At 41.0% G+C, this 19,547-nt stretch overlaps 1 long non-coding RNA gene across 3 annotated transcripts in view; it reads left to right on the forward strand.

The window, feature by feature from the left end:
* The first annotated feature begins 221 nt into the window (after nucleotides 1-221).
* LOC125325719 overlaps nucleotides 222-19,547 on the forward strand; it is a 63,336-nt gene continuing 44,010 nt past the window's right edge. Inside the window, exons 1-7 of one of the 3 annotated variants that reach the window (XR_007203498.1) lie at nucleotides 222-354; nucleotides 6,444-6,712; nucleotides 7,797-7,907; nucleotides 12,442-12,524; nucleotides 16,343-16,456; nucleotides 17,226-17,360; nucleotides 18,079-18,198. This is a non-coding gene — a long non-coding RNA (uncharacterized LOC125325719). Of the gene's footprint in view, nucleotides 355-6,443; nucleotides 6,713-7,796; nucleotides 7,908-8,025; nucleotides 11,776-12,441; nucleotides 12,525-16,342; nucleotides 16,457-17,225; nucleotides 17,361-18,078; nucleotides 18,199-19,547 lie in introns of those variants that run through there. The other 2 variants (XR_007203497.1, XR_007203499.1) reach the window with 2 other exon arrangements.

Raw genomic sequence — 19,547 nt, forward strand, 5'->3', positions numbered from 1 at the left:
AGTTGGCATTACAGATGTTTTCAAGTCCCCAAATGTGCTGGTGACTGGTGTGTGTTCTGACATTCAGGAATACCCACGTGTCAGTGAGAATGAATTTCATGTCATTCCTGCTTTGTTGTAGATGCACCTTTCTCAGCTGTTCTTAGTACTGAAAGTGCCAAGTATCACATTCACACAGTTAAGGAAATCATTCATGAAATAAAAACATATTTTCCAGGACATTTATTGACTTCGTGTCCAAGGGGATCCCATCTGCAGCCCAGGAGGGAAATGCCATTTGGAAAAATCACAGGAGGATGTCTTGCAGCTCTCACTTGTTCTCAGGACACCCATGATTCCTGTCAGTTCTCTCAGGTATTTTCAGTTGGAGAAAGATAACACAAACTGTTGTATGGAACAGTTCTTTATTTACGAATATTTATTCAAGCTTCTTCATTTTTTTACTGTTCTACATGGTCTTTACTGAAATTGGTGCAGTGTTTATCTGCAATGTTTTGGAAAATACTATGTTTTAAGCCTTTTTTAAAGGGAAGAAATAAGATAGGGTTGTCAGCATGTTCTGCATTCTCTGCTTTCCTAATGGCACGAAGTTCTGTGGAAAGTTGGAGGAAGAAGTTGATCCCACAGTACAAGAGGTTTGGGAAATCCCCATGGCACTGGGATGGTATTTTCCCAGGAATGTCTGAAGGCACCTCAAGGTAGGTGATGATTGTTACTTGTGTTTTGCAGTTGGTAAAATTAAACCACTAGAGGTTTAAGTGGTTCACCTGAAGATCAGGTAATAAATCCAGAGTGTGTTAAGCACCAAACTCCCCAGTTCTCAGCCTCTGGCAGCATAGCTCCACTTAGGAAAAAAGGAAAAAATCCCCAAACTCTCTAATTAGTCGTGGAAGGAGTGAATGTGCAGGAATCTCATACACTTTCAATCATACAGTTCTTTTTTCATTGATGGAAAGCATTTCTGGGGCTTGAGTTCACAGGGAGAAAGGGTGACTGAGGTGAGAAGTGTTCAAACAGCTGAACAAACCACACATGCACTTGAAATTACTGCAGGGTTTGTAAGTTCATAAAAGCCTCATAACTGTAAGGTTTATTAGCCAGCATAATAATTTTCCAAAGGAAGTAGGGGGTCTTGTGAGTTAATTATTGCTCCACTATGCTGCATGTGCTGTAACACTGGAGAAAAAGATGATTTTTCTTCTTTTTCTGCATGTGATTGACCAATACAGTGGTGATCCAGAGAGGTTATGTGGCTATAAAAATAAAGCAAAAATCCCCAGCAAACCAAAACCCCCCAGTAAGAGTGACAGTGGGGTGTGTCATGTTGAAATGCCTCCAGTAGAGATAACTCATTATTAATGCTCCTGCACACAACAAGGGAGCCTTTGGGGAACGTTTTTCTGTATGACTGTGCCATTTTTCTCTGACTTGCAAAAATGGTGCATTCACACTGAAGCTCATTCAGAGAAATGAACGTGGCACATCAGGGGAATGGATTTCAAAGCAAAATCCACAACTTTTAGGTGGAGTGATTTATTTTTCTGATGTGAGTTTTGTTAGGATAATGATCTTCAAAAGCGTGATTTCTGTGGTTAGAGTAATATCCTTGGTGAGCTTTCCTGCAGCTGGCTAGTATGATTCACTAAAAGTTGGTATTTTAGAATTTGTTGGTTTTTTGGGGGTTTTTTTGCAGGAAAAGTAATTTTTTCCACAAGACTCTGAAAGAAATTTATAACGCATATAAATGGAGTTTATTAAGGCTTTGGCAGATTGTGACCCACGTTAATTTGTAAAACTCAGCGTCTCGTAGCAAGTAGTCAAGTTTAGTGTTCTTGGGTTCAGGTAAAGATTCCTGGATACAATTCTCTGATCCTGACCTCAAGCAGCATGTTTTCTTGGACAAGAACATGTTTTCTCCAGTAGGTGTGGGACAAAAGCTTGTATATTGATCAGACCAGCTACTTCTATCAGATTTAAGGTATAATTCACATGTCTGAAGTGGGTAACGAATATAAAAGTATCTCAACAGCTGCATGAGCTAAACAGACATTTGAAAAGCTTTGGAGGCTTCCTAAAGCCTCCAAAGAGTAAGACTGAATAGTCAACCTACTAATTTTCCAAGGGAAGTAGGTGATGTGAGTTAACCCTCCAGTACGCTGCACACATTTTAGCAGTAGGAAGTGCCATATGGAACAGTGTTTTCACCTTTTTATTTGCTGACAAGAAGTCAAAAGCACAGGGAAAATCCCTACAGTTGGTTCTTTTTTTTTTTTTTTCCCAACTGCAGACTGTTATGCCACTTTAAATAAACACGGTAATCTACCAGACTGGTATTAAGATAAATGTTTTGTGGCCTCAGCTAAGTCCATTTCCTGCACTCATTTCTCAGCGTGCAGTTGAGAATGGCAATAGCTGGAGCACTTGGGAGGGATCTGGACAGAGACTGATAAAGTACTCGGTAAAAAAGAAGGAGCTGATCACACCCATGGGTGGTCCTTTGCAATGTTTTGTTTACAGAGATCTCTGGCACTATTTGCAACAAAAGCATTCTTCTGACAGGAGGCTGTTCTGGTTTTTCTGAAGTGTTCTGTATGAATTAATAGGCAGATGTCCTAAAGAGGGAGATTGAGAGGGCTAGGGTTAAAATCCACTGATGTAAGAGATCGTGCACTTCTTCTGTGTGTAACACGAAACATCTGTCATTTATAAAGGTGATTGATTGCCAACCCGCTTATGTTACCTGAACAAAGGATTTAAACCCAGAGTTGAAAATGGACTGCTCAGCTTAGTGGATTTACTCCTGAGTGGATCCACTTGCTTGTTTGGGAGACTAAGAGATACTACATGATAGGGCTTTGGACACTTGGGATATCCATGAGATTGAAAGGCCAGGTATTCAGTAAGTTTTCCTTGGGACAGGAAGAAACAAGGCAGGTCTGGCCCTACAGAGTTGTTTGCAGGCTGAAGAGAGTTCAAGTTTAGCAGAAGGTGTTAGATCACTCTAATGAGTCTAAAAAGTTTCCAGATAGTGACAGGAGACTTCACAGCAGAATTCCAGAAACAGCAATCCAGATAAAACAGCTCTGGAGTCCCCTTTTTTGTTTTTAGCTTTCTCTTCAACATCTGTGTTTTTTCCAGTGAAACTTTTTGTACCGCTAAGGTACAGTAGACAACGATCCCTCTGCGGCAATATTTCTCCTCCTAGATCTTGAAGGAATACTGATTTAGCTTCCATAGTTTATTTACTGGCATTGCCTGTGCTGGCTGTAGGAAGATCATAACAATGTAGTACTGTGAGTAATGATGCATGTGGGGGCCTGATGAGCTCCCAGCAGGTCTTCTGATGGCTGATGCCACGTTGCAGGAAACTTAAGAGAAGCCCTTCAAATCATCAGGTACTTTTTCCCTCTTAGGAGCTGCTGCTGCAGAGTTTCAAGATTCCCTTTGAGTGGTGTTATCGTTCCTCTCTGTCCTGTGGGAGAGCAGAGGCTGCTTTATGAAGCTAGTCATGGGAATCCTCACTGCTGTCTCACTAGAAATCATGTACAAGATGCCATTGCAAAAAGATGGATTTCAGAATTGCATGTATACAGTGGATGATAAATACAAGTGACAACAAAGAAACGTCAATAAGAACTTCGTGTAGGAAAGCTACTGCACCGACTCAATCTCCTTCAGTAAAAATGAGTGTGGTCCATAGATTCTGGTTATTCCAGCAAAGCACAGTTTACCTTATCACATTTTCAGTTTCATCTAAACTTGCAGAAAGGTTTATTGGAGCCTTGAACTCTACATCAAAACAAAACCTTTAAAAACTTCAAAACTTTACCAGTCTTTTTTTCCCCCATCCACTCCTTTCTGTTCAAATCCGTTTTTTCCATCAGCTGAGGACATTGGCAGATGAATTGGTATTCCTGAGCTAATAATATTCATTCTGGTGGGACCCCAAACTGAGAGAGGCCTTGATGGGTGTTCCCCTCCAGCAGCGACCTGTGGTTCTTGGCAGCCCTGGGAAGGAAAGGGGCGACACCAGCCAGAGGAAGGGTTTCTGCTTTCAGTGCACCAGCCAGATTTTGGGTGCTGCTGCCAAGAATGCAGATTTTATTAGTGCTGCAAAAAGAAACTCTGTTCAGGGGTCTTTATTTTCAATTCCAGTTTAATTCATGTTAATACTGCAAAGCGTATTCTCCACTACCCTGATGCCGTTTCACATCCCCGGGTGGAGTTGCCCTCGTGTGATGGAGTGGAAATGGGTTCAGGGTCTTTAGGGAGTTTGATTTATTATACCAGATTTGATGCATAAATGGGCAAATTACGTGGGTGGGGGAGAGATGGGGTAGGGAGAGGAAAGGCCTGGGATATGTGAACTGGTTTCAGTAAGAACCAGTGTGAAATTTCATCCCCTTCTTAAGAAGAAACCAGCCTTTTCAAAGTCTCCCCATTTTTCCAGACTTTAAGTAAGTAAGTAAGTAAGTAGCCCATGCTTCCACTTGTTGGCTTCCAATGGAACCCAGAACCAGGGGGTACAAAAGAGACACAAAAAGTCATTTAATGGCTTGAAATGAAGTAGTTACAAATGGATGAGGATGGGATAGGATTGGTTCTTAAGAATTGCCCTATTTGGTTTCTGTAGCAGAAGAAACCTGAAGAATTTTGTTCACCTATTGGTATGTTCACTATATACATCAAACAGGCTATGCCAGGTGCTTGAATGAAGAAACACTTAATTCCTGAAACTTTCATTTACATTAGCTCTAAACCCTCATTTTGTTACTTACTTTAATTACCCAACCCAAATAAACACTGAGGAGTGTGTCTCACATTAATTTGGGCCCAGACTCAGCAAGGTAATTTAATTAAGCACCAGTATAATTCACAGCACATTAGAAGTCCCACTGAAACCTACTTCTGCCGCTTTGCAGTTGTTTCGAAGCTGGTTTTATTTCTTGACGCTCCAATACAAGCCAAGCTTATTTTTTTTTTTTTCATTTCAGCTCAAGTTATGAGCAGGGGAGAAAGGCAATTTGAGGTTAAGTGGAGAAAAATTTTACAGACTACTTGGGGAAAAGCTGAATTTTAAGTAGAAATGGATGTAGAGGAACTGAAGCACGTGTGGGCTGGGTGTTTCTCAGGCTGCAGGTGGAGGATCCTTGCTGTGTCCTCAGTTCCCAAGGGTACTGCTTGGATGGGTCTGCACAGGAGGGGACAGGAGGCTACTCTTTCTTAAATACCCTGGGGCTGGGCTGTGTTGTGCCTCTCACGAGAAGTGCCATGATAAAAATCTTGTTGGATGCTGGCAGAGACCAAATCTGCACTTGATTGCTCACCTTGCTTGCCTGCATAGCTTGGAGTGTGCTGGGGGAGCCTTTTGCTGCTGCTGAAACTGTGGCAGAGGAACTGCCCAGATGAATTTCTGTCCAAAAGTTCTAAAGAAACCCTCACCTTGGCATTAGCTTGGTTGGAATATTTACTTTTAAGATCCAGCTTGCTCAGAGTGTGGTCCTGCTCATGTTGGTATGAATAACTCCATTATGTAAAAAAAAATCACGACTGCATAAATTAGAAGAAACTTGGACCTTGTGCCATTCTTTCAAAAAATTGCAAATGCAGTTGGGGAATTGACAAATATCTGGAATATTAATTGAAAACACCAAAATACAAAATTTTTTATTTCTTGTTGTGGCTACAACAGTGTTACAGCTCACTCTCTTTTAGCTTTAAATAATTGTCTCGATAATTAAAGATTTAGTTTTAAACCTATTAAAATCACACTATAAAATTAGTGCCAGTTCTATATAAAATGTAGAGAAACTTAGCCCATGTGAAATGGTTTTTAGTCAAGGAAAATACCTAAACAACTTTCTGGAAGTTCTGAAACATTTTGACAGAACTTCTGATGTAAAGATAAAGATTAGCTGAAAGGTTAGCATTTTAAACCAAATCTTTTTTGTGTAAAACAAGAAGAATCAATCATCACGTTAAAGGGGGACTGTTATAACAATGAAGCAATTTATCAAATGCAAATGCAGGGTTATGAATAGACTCTAAAAATCTCTTAGCTTCTTGTCCAGAGCTGCTTTCCCACAAAAGTTAGCATTATGTCACTGACAGAGTTGCTGGGAAACTGGGATACTTGCACGGAGAAAATTTGTTTGGAAAATGTTTCTATTTTTGGATTTATCAACATATAATTCTGAAAAAAGACTTTTCTCATTCTCTCCATACCCTCTCCCTCTGTTTGCCTAAAATTTCAAATGGGAATGCTGCTGCCTCAAGTGAATAGTGGTGCTTGGAAGCATTTTAACTTTGTACAATAACACAGAAATGCAAAGTTGTTATTTAAAATATTAAAGAAATAATCCCTTAAAAATAGCACTGCTGTGTTTTCAAGCAGTTTCAGTTGCTACCACTTATTTTAACTGAATTGTTTGTTTAATTTGCAGCACACCTGCTGTGCAACCTGGTCAGTCTGTGGCAACTGCTGGATTACTCCTGTTTCTTTATCTACTCCTCGGGAAATGTTTCTGAGTCAGCAAAGGGAACCCAGCACATTTTCCAGCATCCAGGAGGGAAGTCTTAGGAGAAAGACGGGCAAACCATTGATGAGCCAGTAATAGTAAACAGAAAGGAGGAAGAGCAAAGTGGAGCAGCTTGAAAGGAAGGCCCAGGTGGACACCAGCAGGAAGTGCTGAGCACTCACTCTGTCAGTGGGGTAAGAAAACTCAGAGCAAGCACACACAGCAAGATCATGATGAACTTCTCAGAAATTAGCCAAATTGTGTTGCACAAATTTATAATCCCTGCTACACTAAAAGTCACAGCAGGGGTGCTTGTCTTGGTCTTGTCTCTGACACTCCTGTTCTTCAGAGAGCTTAATGCTGTCCAGGGGCTGGAAGTGTGGAGGAAGCCCTTCCTTCCTCCCAGCTGCACCTCACATGTCCCAGGACCACCACAAAAGGGATTGGGGTTAGGGTTCTGCTCTTCAGAACAAGCAGCCAGCCCTAAGCCTTCTTCTCTTACAGGCCCCTCATTGTCCTTGTCCTTGTTCTCCAGGTTTTGTCTGCTCTGTGCACATCCTCCTGGGATGGTGGTGCCCGCAGCTGAGCCTCCTTCTTCCCCCCACCAAGCCAAACACAAGTGTTGCTCCCATGTGTTCTACAGATGACACTTGTTTATTCTTCCCACAATGGTTTTCCATTTTTTCCCAGCAGCATGATGTTGTTGACTCATATCTGTGATTTAATATACTATAGCTCAGTAAGGAAATGGTAGAGGATTTGTGGGTTTGATTTTTTTCTTGCCTTTCTGACTGCTTTAATAAACAGAAGAAGAAGGTACTGTAGAATCACTGGCAGATTTAGCTTATTTAATTTATTGGTTTTCTCAATGCTGAGGTTGAAAAGCCACATTCACATATGTACCTGCTGACATCATGATGTCATTAAGACTGGGCTATCAGAAGAATTGTAGAGCCCCTTCTAATGGTATCAGCTGAGAGAGTTGTGCTTGACTTCAGGTTTGTTTGTCTTCACAAATTAATTTTAACCATATTTTTTTAAATTGGGTCTGAAGTCAGAGTTTGAAAGTGAAGCTAAAAATCTAGTCCTTATTTCTCTTTTGTTTCTGTAAAGCCAAAAGATTGCTGTCCCCTCGCTGTCTGTGTCACAGCAAGCTCAACTTGTTTTCAGCCAAAATGTTATTTGTGTGTCTAAGCCTTTTTCCTCCTGTCAACAAATCCATATTGATGGAAGGCTCAGTTTTGTTATTCATGCTTAAAACTATGTTTTAACTTGCAGGTCTACACTGGAGCCATTATGGTGTGAGAAATATCAAAGATAAGAAGTCCTACAAAGCCATAATTTGTGTGCAAGCTGACATGGTTCAGCAGCATGGACAGGGATAAAAAGGTTGTGGGGGTTTTTTGGGGGTTTTTGTTGTTGTCTTTGTTTTTTGGGGGGGGGGGGGGTTGGGGTTGTTTTTGGGGGGTTTTTTAAATTTAAAAAATGATTTGGAAACAGATGAATGCTTAACCTCTTGAGACCAAACATATGTTAGTGTGAAGTAGCAAACTTGTGTGTTTGTTGTCCAGTTCATGACTACAAGCTGAAAATATTTTGACATCACTAGTTAAAGTTTGATAAAGGTAATTACTGGCATAGAAGCACCCAAGATGTTTGCCATGTTGGCTGCCTTTCAGTCTATCCCACTGAATATTGCAGTGCTTTCCAGTCAGACATTAGAGACCATGTCATGAATGCTTACAGCAACCTGGCAAAGTTTCCTGCCACTGTATGTGCACTGGCTCCATAAATCCCAGAGTATTTATTTCTGGGTCTGTCATTTTCTTCTTAGAAAAACATTTAATACTCAGACTGTATCTTCTGCACACATTCAAGTGGGAAAAGAAAAGAAAGAAAAAAGAGGAAAAAAAAAAAGAGACTTGCAGTAGTTCATTTTCAGCTCGTGTTTTGTGTTTGTGGGTGTTGCAACAGTTGTAGATCCTGCAAAGTGGAATGGTTCTTGATTTAGTCTGTGACATGATTTTACTCATTCTCCCACTGCTTCCTGAGCTCAGCATGTCCCAGTGTTGTTTGGGAGAGATATGGAGTCAGCTGGCTGCTTTTCCAGGCAGCATTAGTGTCCCCATGCCTCTCCTTGCAGACAGCAACTTCTGTGTGATAAGGCTAAGTTTTCAGCTCTGAACATTCATCAAAACACACCATTACTCTAGTAAGAACATTAAACTGAGATCTCTGATGCATGGCCAATTTGTCTCCTACACAATGCTCTTCTCAGTTTGCACCTTTAATGCAGCAGGTTTGGAAATAGGCTTTGAAACAGGACCATGTGGCTGAGCACAGAGAGCAGGAACCAGGAGGTTTGACAATTGCATCATTATCTGTGTCATGCAGACGGAGCAGCCCCACAAGAGAGAGCTCTGTATCACAAATGTAGTGGTGGAAATGGGAGTCAGTCCTCTCTCTCCCCATCCAGAATTTTGGGCAGTAGGCTGGGCAAACAGCATGGATGGTTCAGGGCTGCATTTTTTAGCTCCTGGGCTTTTTGGTTTTCCTTCCTTCTTTCCTTCCTTCTTTCCTTCGTTTCCTTCTTTCTGTCTTTCGTGCATTGGTAGCTTATCCCTCCCTCTTCTCTACAGCATCCTTGAGGCCGATGTGCTGCTAGTAGAACTAGACACTCATATTCAACCCAAATCTCTTCTGCTTTTTTGCCAGCTCTACTTGCCAGTTCCAAATGGTCAGGGGAGCAGTGGTTCTAACCAGGCCAAGGGGCATGTTAGGAAGTGAGAACAGGAGACTGTGAGCTCTTACCAGCAACAAGAAAAGGCTGCAGACAGCTCAGCAGTCATCAGGACTGGAGAAGGATGGGGGCAGAATGCTGGGAATGCTGCTGGTTCCTGCAGAATTCCACTGGAATGGGTATTTCTGACTTAAGGGGAAAAAACCCTCCCCATAAAGAATAGGGTGGGTTTAGTTCTTAGGACATTTAATGATGTACTGGCACATAGTAACTGCACTATAAATATAGTCTGAAAAAATATGAGCTTAGTTTGGAAGCTGCTCTCAGCTAAATTATGGGGTTTTTATCCTGACCTAAACTGATCCCACATGTTCCTGGAGTCTCCCAATGTTTGAGTGCACAGTAAATCAACTGTAATTTTTGCTTTTTATTGCAAAGAATGAACAGAAGAGATTGGAAATTATATGACTTTGGCATATGTTTATCACATGGTTCAGGATTGTTTGATATCTTTTTAGCTTTAAGATTTAAATAAAGTTTAAAACAGGTATAGAGGATCAAAACTTGTTAACTGGCATTAGCTCAGAGAAAGCAGCCTGAGGTTTACCAAAGTGTTCATTTCACAAACATTCAGTGCCTCTACAGAGAAGAATGCACTGATTTTACAAGTATTCATGTGTTCTGCTCACACATACTGACTGTGTGAAGAAATAGTACCACAGTAAGGAACAGTAAAGGAGGAGGAAATAGCAAGTGACTTCTTTGGTTATGATACCCACTGCTTTAAAGCAACAGCCGTTGTACCCCTGGATCGTGGTGCTTCTCCTTCAAAAAATGAGCACATTCAGTATTTACTCTTTTTAACTCTCCTAAGGCCTTCTCTTCCCTCTTCCTCACTCCTCCTTGTTGTACCCACTTCAGGGGTGATGCCATAAACAAGTGTCTGCTCTGCAGCGTGGAGCTTAGCCTGCCCATTTCAGCTTTGAAACTCTTTGCCTTTCTGTTCACAGACACATTTTTTTCATCTGATCCCTGCCCTCCAGCCTTTTTTAAGATATTTCATACTTTTTGTTGCTGTACCTTGTTACTTCTTCCTACTCTTTGGCTGCTTTTTCCAATTTTTTTCTTTTTTTCTTTTAACTTCAGAGTTGGTATTTGTATTCTTTACTGGTACTACTGAAATATGGCTAAACTGTCTTCTTGAACTTGGCTTTCCTAATGGACTGGCTTTCCCCTCTGAAACATTAGTCTTGCAGCATGAGTTTTGTGAGCTGACTGCCCACACAAGTCTGCTGCCATGTGGGCTGTAGAGTCAGCTTGTCTGAAGCCTTCCTCAGTAATTACCAGGTAATAAAAGTTAACTGCCCCATAAAACCACATGGATGAACCATGCTATTGCTGGCTTGCCCTACTCAGCCATCCTCTTCCTGTGTGCTTGATCTTTTGGGCAGGGGAAAGGACTACCCAGGGTCCCTTTTGGCACTCTTCTCTGTGTTTCTGATAACTGGCGACCTGGCTATGGGCTGCTGCTGACAAGGCTCAGAAGCACATCTCAAACTAGGAGCCTGAAGCAGTGAATCTGAGCTAAGAAGTTCCTACTTTATCTGTCAGAAGGGGGGAAAAAAGAAGTTAAGGCACTCCAAACTCCTCCAACACTTAACTGTTCTCTAGACACCTTGAAAAGTGTTACAGAGTAATGCTTCAAAGCTTATCTGTTGGCAGCACTATAACTGCTGCAGAGTGAAGGTGTCTAACATGGACTCAAAAAGAGATCAGCTTTGCAACTTCCCTGAATTGGCCATGACTCAAACTGGCAGAACTAGTCTTGATTTTGTAGTTCAGTAGATGTGTATAATACCTTTCTGGAGAATTGGAAGTGTCAGGTTTCTGCCAACCTGCTAACATGATTTATATTGCTCTTGTAACTTGTAATTTTTACTGCTGAGGCTCTGGTATCTTCTTTTCTCGTGTGTGTCTTCTACCTCATTTTTTACTTCTCGATGAGATAACAATCCCATTTGGGGGTTGGGTGTTTTTTTTTTTTTCTTTCGTTATTACTAAGTAACTGAGTTTTCAGTCTTCTTCAGGGGCTGCAAGTATGTCTGTGCAGAGTTCCTGGGAGAATTGTAAAGGAGTTTAAAAATGATACAGAAGGCTGTTAAAATACAGGTGGTAGCTTGGGAGGGGAAGCTGCTGAGTTGTAGAGCATCCAGAAATAGCCAGAATATCTTAGGATATCACTTAATCCATGCTCCTGCCCCAAAGAAGAATCTTTACACTAGTACTCCTAACAGAGGCTTGTCTAAATTGTGCTTACATAATGACAACCCTTCAGCCTCATTAGGCAGCCGCTTACCCTTAACCTTAACCCTTGGAAAGATTTTCTTAATCTTGAGTCTTAAGTATTCCAGGATCCCAGAAAGAACCTGTTTGGGATAGCGCCAAAAGAATTCAGCTTCTCTTTTGCTTGCTGCACTGACTTTACAGGAGCGGAGGAGGGAAGCAACAATATGAAAGGTACTTCCAGAACAAAGTGGGTATTTTCAGTCTTTTTTGTCAGATTGATTCTTTTGGTCATTAACGTTGCTGGGAATGCCTGCAACCACTTCAGGGTGTCCCCTTTGCAAGAGGGATCACAGCTGAGTGTTTCCTGCACTGAAAATAAAATCCTGAGCTTTCTGCAAGGGCTGCACATGGCCACACTGCTTTTAGTTAAAAACCAATAGGCTGAGAGCCAGGCTGAGAGCCAGGCTGAGAGCTAGGCAAGGGAGCTGAGAAGGGGAAGCACTTGAGAACGCCTTGATTAATAGCATCCCTAAATGACAATGGCTGTTTTATGGTTTTTGTAAGGACTACAGTGTTTCTCATACATAAAAATAGACAAGATGTGGTTGCAATTAATGGAGAGCTCTTTGTTGAAGCTGTTGACTGTAGGAAAGAACCCAAGGGTTTCTTAAGCTCCTCAGTTGTAAAACTAACTAAATACATCTAGGGCTGCCTTGTGTCACTCCATGGCATCTTTCAAAGCTGTAATTAGCAGATACCTCATGAGTTGTGGCTATAGCATGTGGATCAGATGACTCAAATATTTACTTTAGGCCTCTGATTCTCTGTCTCTACATGAGGGAGAATAACTTGGGTTTAACGTCTAGAGACTCATTTTTCTTTGGTTGTCTTGCCTAGACACTTCCTTTCTTCCCCATGGTCTGTCAAACTGAGTCCTCTCCGGTTTCATCAGTGGCAAGGTACATCTAAAATGTTTACTGGTGAGTCCTTGCTTCATGAAGCCTATTTTTTATTTGGTAAGAAAATAATCTGAAAACTGAATTTTCACTTTCATTTTTTTGCAAGATTGTCCTGATGTTTCCCAGTGCAACTTTGGAGCACAGGAAACAAATAAAGCCGGGCTACGTTTTTAGCTAGGAAAGGTAAGGGGCAGCTACAGCCTTTGTTCCACTGCTGTCTGCTTGAACAAAGGTAACAGCTCACAGTGTCAAGAAAGAAGTTGTTTTCAGGACAAGAGTTTGTGTGTCAGTTCAAACTACCTAGTTTGAAGCCTTCCATTTTTTTCAGCCCCCAGGCATTTCTTCTGTGTTCTTTCCTTAGCCCATTTGTAAACTTTGAATATTAGCTTTGTCATTAATTTCATATTGACTGTGCCTGAGCTGACCTTGGTTCAGAAATTTCCTAATTGCTCCCTGTGCTCAGCCATTCCACCATAAAGGATAAATACTCAGATGGACTAAATATTGAGCTACATCAAAGATAGATCTCTCTGTTAGCTGTTTTTGTACACAGCTGGTTGTTCCTAAAGACTGTTCAAAGCCATTCTGTAAGAAATAACTGCATGAGTTCGGCTGTGAGAACAGCACTACACCTAGACCCATACCTGCAAATAGTGTGTTATGGGCAGCTCCTATTGCATGTACCTGAAACGGATTTATTCCTGCAATCAGCACTTTCCTAGGCATGCGTCCCAGGGGACCTGAACTGAATGTTCAACAATTCTTTAATGAAGAAAGAAAAAGCATGGGGGAGGTTAGCATGTGCTGTAAGTGTATCTGTTTTATAACAGTCATGGTTGTCACAATAAACGTGATTGATGTGCTCTTCATCACCAGCCACTCTCTTAATTCTTTAGATGGTGGCAAAGATGAATAGGGAGCGAACTTCATCCTTCTGAAAAGCTGTGAATTTAAGCCGTGCCAATCTCATGGTTACAGGCAGCTGACTGAATCCCATGGGAGGTGCAGTCAGGCCGGTAGTGCTTTTCCTCACAGTGATTTTTCATGTGCCAGTCTGGTTCGCCCCTCAGCCCAGTTTTATTTCTCTCGATGAAAACAGGGAGTACTTTTTCCTTTATCAAATTGGCTGTAGTCTTTGGGCACTGAGTAATTCATATGAGTTACGCAATTTATGGAAGATAGGCATTACTTTGGCTCCAAGTTCTGTCAAAATACTTAAGTTTGTAGTTACATTTCTGTCTATGACAAGGATTTGTCATATAGTCTAAAGATACGGGTATTCTTTGGGTTTTATTAACCACACACAAAGCTGCAAAACTAACTCCTGTGACTGGTGGGAACACAAGTTTCCATGAGCCATCAAGTAGGTAAATAACTTCTGCTAATAAGATAGCCTGCCTTGTCTGTCAGTCAGGCAGATCTTATTCTTCTGCTCGCTGCTTTCAGACATACTTAATGGACTGAACTAAAGGAAAATGCCTCCTAGCAAGGATCTTCTTGCTTGAAAGATGTTTGTAACTCTCACTATGAAAGCTTCCCCAAAGTGATCTTTTTAGGATCTGTTTAAAACTAATGAGAAAATCCAGAACTAAAATAGGTAATGAGAGTCATTTAATTGCTTCAGACTATAAGGAAAGTAATTATCTACTTAATGATTTAGGCTATCAGCCCTTGATCTAGAGCTGAGGGTCTGAACTGCACAGTGTGGTCTGCATCTGGGAACACAAAGGTACAAATTGCCTGAGCATCCCTACTCCACCAGAACCCTCAGCTTCCAAAGTAAATGGGTATTGTCATGAAAAGGCTGGAAATAGTGAGACTGGGAGATGCATGGCATGGCCAGACACTTTCCATTAGAGTCTCCCACCTCTTGGTGAAGCCCCTGGACAAAAATATTGGTAATATTCCATCCTTTTCTTCCAAAGAGGTGACTCATGTCTGGGATCCTGCAACTTTTCCTAAAAGGGAGAGAGTGAAACTGCTGTTGTAGAAGAACTGATTGCAGTGTTTTCCCTCCCTTCAGACCAACATTTTTAACTGAACAAGGATAAAACTGGCAGATAGTCTTTAAGTTTTCTGTCTTGAAATTCCAAACCATTGAAAACAACTAAGCCTGTTCCTGAGTGTTCACTCAGAGAAGAGACATAGATAAATAACAAAATTGCGTTTGGAGATGAACAGATGAGTTGACCTTCTGGTCTTTTCAACTTGTTTGCAGTGATTGATGTGAAATTATTATAAAACAAAAATCTGATTGTCTTATAATTTAAAAAGCAGCTGCTGAACTGTTTGTGAAACACAATCAAAGGCTGGTTTACTTCTCATTGTGAGGGTTTGGGTATTTGTACTGAGTGAGAGGAATGGGTTGCTCGTAACCTACCAGGGCAGCCTGCTATGGTCTGACCTCAGTCTGCCGGGCAGTCTCCCCTTCATAACCTTGGAAGGGGCTCAGCAGTTTCAGCTGAGATGGGATTTAATCACCTTAATTGCCTATGATGTCTAGGAGCACTGGCAGCTGGATAGAAGGAAAGGATTCCTGTTGGTGCCCACACTGACACACCAGCAGAACCCATCAATTACCTCATGGGTTTGACAACAGCTGCTGGGCCAGCCCATGGCTCCAGCTCCACACTGACCACAGCAGGTATCCACACCTTCCCATGAAGAGTAGATGGCTTAGGGCACTGGAAGGAGACTTATGGGACAAAAATAAGCAGGGAATCAAGTTCTATTAATTTTGCTCCTCATGGAGTAAGCTTTTATTATTGGAGTGGCAGAGCAGCCCCACAGGTCATTTTCTGTCCGGGTGAGATCCCTCTCATCCAGTTTTCAAATCAGGTATCAGTATGTCATGTGCACCTATTTTATTTCTTCTTTTCTTTCCTGCAGAAGGCTTGTTATAAATACAGTCAGAAATTCTAGGAGTTTCTTTCATTTTGAACACATTTATGAAATATATATATAATATTAGTGGAACAAAGGCATAACCAGTACTTGTGTACCACTTGTGGCCATCAAAGCATAACCAGAACTGCATTTTACAGGCTATGTATATTTTAATGTCCTTAAAAATTGTCTTCAGTTGATTTTGAAGACGGTCAGAGGTTGAAATACTGAGTATCTGTTTTGAGAACGTTATTCCAAGATACAGCAACTGGCAAAGATAATACAGTAGTTTAATAACCTGTGGTATGTTCCTGCAGAGTGGATATAATTTTAAAAAATAATACATAGCTCACAATGCTTGGATGTTATTGACAGATGAGTGAATAGAGAACCAAGCTGCAGCCAGTAAACTTCATCTTTTGTGTTTTGAGATAAGCTCGTTTGAAGTCTAGTAGCTACTTTTAATTGTTGTTCATTAACCTTGAATTTTGGCCCCTGAATAACAGGTGGGGGCTACTGTGACCAATGTTTTGGGGAGCTAGAGCAGAGTGTGATGTGCTGATGTGGGAATAGGGTACTGTAAGACACAGCAGCCTTGGCTGATGACTGAATTGCAGCTCTTAGCCTGGCTGGGTTTTTTTGTTTATTTGTCCAGGAGAAGGGGGAATACTGAAGAAATTGTGCATTATTACAACAGTGAACAGTTGGCTGTAGTTTGTATCAAGAGACAAAGAAAGTCATGCCTAATGACTAAAACAGACAGCAGGTTGCAAATTTGGGCTTCATGATGCATTCCAGCCAGTAACATGAAAGACAGGAAATACCTTACATGTGCTGCCTTTGGGAAACCAGAGAAGATATGGAGGTCAAGCATGGCTCTGCTACGTTTGCTGATAAATCTTTTCTAATAGTGGGCTTTTTCCTTTATCTTTTCTTTTTTTCTCCCTGAGCAGCAGGAAGATGAAGCAGCCTTGCAGCCAGCTGCTCAGCATTGGTCACTGCCTGCCAGAAGGATGGGCCCATCATCGTGGCCCAGCACGGCCGTTCATCACCCAGCACGTGCAGAGGTGGGCTTGGGAGTGACCTTGAGCACTGCACCAGAAGCACTTGGCCAAGCCAGTGGTAATGTCCATCCCTTATCTACAGGCACAATCCAACAGGCTGCGCAGTCAGGGATGGCTCTGGAGCAGTTTGTAACTGCTGGCATTTGAGAGCATGTCTAAATTCAATTTCGTGAGACCCCTACAATGTTTGAAAACTCTGGTGTTATTAGGGCTGACAGAGCCCTCTGTCTGTATTCCTTTGCACTCTTGGAAAAATAACGTGGCAGACTTAAGGGGGTGTTGTTATTTCTGTTAGCAAAATCTGGGAAAGTCACTAGAAAAATGGTGTGGTAATGAAAACCGTAAAATGGTGGGGGTTTTCGTCATAAATCCTGAAAAGCTGTGAAAAATGGCAACTTTACAGTTGCTATCCAAACACACCATAATAGAGCAAATGACATTATGTGGTTCCTAATATTTTGGCTGTTACCGTTCCTGCTAGAATGACAAGTTAACACTGGCTGCTTTTATGTTACTGAGGAGCAGGATCTTTGTTCCAAGCAGTTGTCATTTAAAAAAGGAAAGAGCAGAAGTGAAGGAATAAGTTTCATGTCATCGATGGATTTCTCTTTCTCAGCTCTTTAATTACTTTATTGTGGTAAGAATGATGAAGATTTTGTATATAGTCATAGTTAAAAATCAGCCATTCTATGTCAGGAAAAATACGTGCTGAAGTTCAGTCCTGTTTCAGCAGAAACCACTATCCAAATTCAGAGTAAGTTCAATATTATAGGTTAAGGGATGCAATCCCTGGGTTCGAGTGCAGTAAAAATCGACCGGAAGCCCAGAGAATCAGCCAAGAAACACTTTCAGAAGTCTGGATTTCCTGCGCATAATGAATTCTCAGAACGTCTTGTGGCCCAACAAGGTACAAATTAGGTTGTTGGTTTCCAGCTGCAAGTTATTGGTGTGGGGAATGACATGGATCAACAAATGCTTATGCACTTCCATGTTTCTGGACTTTAAAGAGCTAGTGACAAGGTAATTGCTTGATAGATGCAGTATGTTATGGGACCACTATCCAAATAACCAACATCAGCATTTAGTCATATTGTCAGCATATGAGTGATCCGCTCTCAAATTGTGTCTGAAAGCAACAAAACCACATTTTCTCAGAAAAAAGTTACATTTGCATGTTCAGTGGAGAAAAATCTCTGCTGGTGATAACACATTGTGGTCAAAATGTGTTCAAAATGGCTAAGTAACTTCTGCCAGATAAACACACACTGAATTTATTCTGTGAAAACTAAGCACGAGCTTGGCTGGCAGAGCACAGCCCTACTCAGACATGCTTATTCTCCAAATGAACTCTGGGAACCAGTCTTGAAATTCCAGTTCAGTTGGAATTCAAACTTTCATTGCTCTGAGCAACGCCACGAGTTTACTGAGTTAGTGAATAGGTTTGGTTGCTTTCATATGAGCCTTCCAGAAAGCAAATTAGGAAAAAACCCAGATCAATAGCATTGAAAATGTCCATTTATATATTATTATACTTGGGTCTGCTTGCATTTTTTTTCTCCATAATCATATTGTCATAAACATTTTCCATTGAAAGTATAAAGTGAACAACCCTTTTATTTTTCCAGGTTGATGAATTTTTAGGAAGATGAACTGAATAACACATAAATCAGAAAGTGTTGATGGTTGTGTTTCCATGCATTGGGGCCATTTATGAAGGAAGCTATAAGGCAGTTTTCATGTATGAGGTAAGAAAATGGTCACTAATAGGTCTTAAAGCATTTTAGGAGACTTTGACCTTATGTCATGTTAAGCCAGTAAGTTAGAAGTGACTCAACTCTATTAATAACAAATGAAAGTAGGCTTGAAATTTCTGTAAAGTGCCCTTAGAATAAATTTCACCTCAAACAAGTTTCATTGTTCTCCAGGTTTTCCCTGGTATTTTTCAGCTGTGGGCGCATGTAAAATATTAAATATTATCCATTGTTTAGTGTCACTAGTGCCACACCATTCAGGAAGTGCATTTGGCTTGTCCTGGGGCTAAAAAAAAGACTGAATTGTACTTGACACAGTTTCTTGTTACAGGGTCTTGCATGCATGTTTCTCTCTAGAAAATGGGTCAACATTATTGGTCTGTCTTTCCATTATTGCCATTTTTCTATTTTTAACATGTTTTCTATTAGTGTGCCATAACTCATGTTAAAAATCAGTTCGTCCTGTGTTATTGACTCTAGATATTGCTCCTTGAAGATGCAAATTTGCTGACAAACAATACTATTTAAAAAGTAAAGAGTTTCCTTTACTTGCAGACTAAGATAAAAACAATCTCTCAAAACAGATTGATTCAAAGTTCTCCAAGGAACATGTTTAAAAATGAATGGGAAGACATTCGTCTTTGTAATGGATAGTGTATTTTTGTAGTATAAATTTTATAGCAGTCATAAAGTTTTATGAATTTCAACAAATGTCCTTCTCAGAATAACTTGGATCTTATTGTCAGTGTGTTATCTGGGAAAAGGTCACCAGATCTGTTCCTAAAAGCGAGGAATTTGCAAGTGGGAGGTTACATAGGCTTGGGAAGAGAGTTAAAAATGAATCCCTGCTTGCTAGTCCCATAAGATGCAAATTGCCAGACCTGAGCTTCAGGAAAAAATGTCCCTGAAATCGCTGTGTGTCCGTGTCCTATGCACTGGCTGGCACCCAGCCCACAGGTGTGCCTGCACTGAGCTCAAAATCCTCCAGTCACCTCGAGGTGCATTGCAGAATTTAATTCCAGCTACAGCCAGGGACATAAACCATGTTATAATTACTGCTTCAAACCCCATTACGTTTATGGATCCGGCTTGCAGTAGGATCCTGTGCAACGACACAAGATCTGCTCCAGCAGAAACTGGGAAGCAGTGACTTTCACCATTTTTTTTCCTGTTCACTTTAAACTGTTGACATGGTGCTAAATTCAGTACGCTGAAGGTGTTTCCATGTGTCACTTCTAATAGGATACAGGTGTCAGACAATTTGAGATTATTTCAAACCTAATTTTCTTAGAGCAAAGATACAAACAGCTACACCAGAAGCAGATGTTGGGCCTTTCTCACCC

The sequence above is a fragment of the Corvus hawaiiensis genome, chromosome 5, assembly GCF_020740725.1.
Source record: "Corvus hawaiiensis isolate bCorHaw1 chromosome 5, bCorHaw1.pri.cur, whole genome shotgun sequence".
NCBI classification, from domain to species: Eukaryota; Metazoa; Chordata; class Aves; order Passeriformes; family Corvidae; genus Corvus; species Corvus hawaiiensis.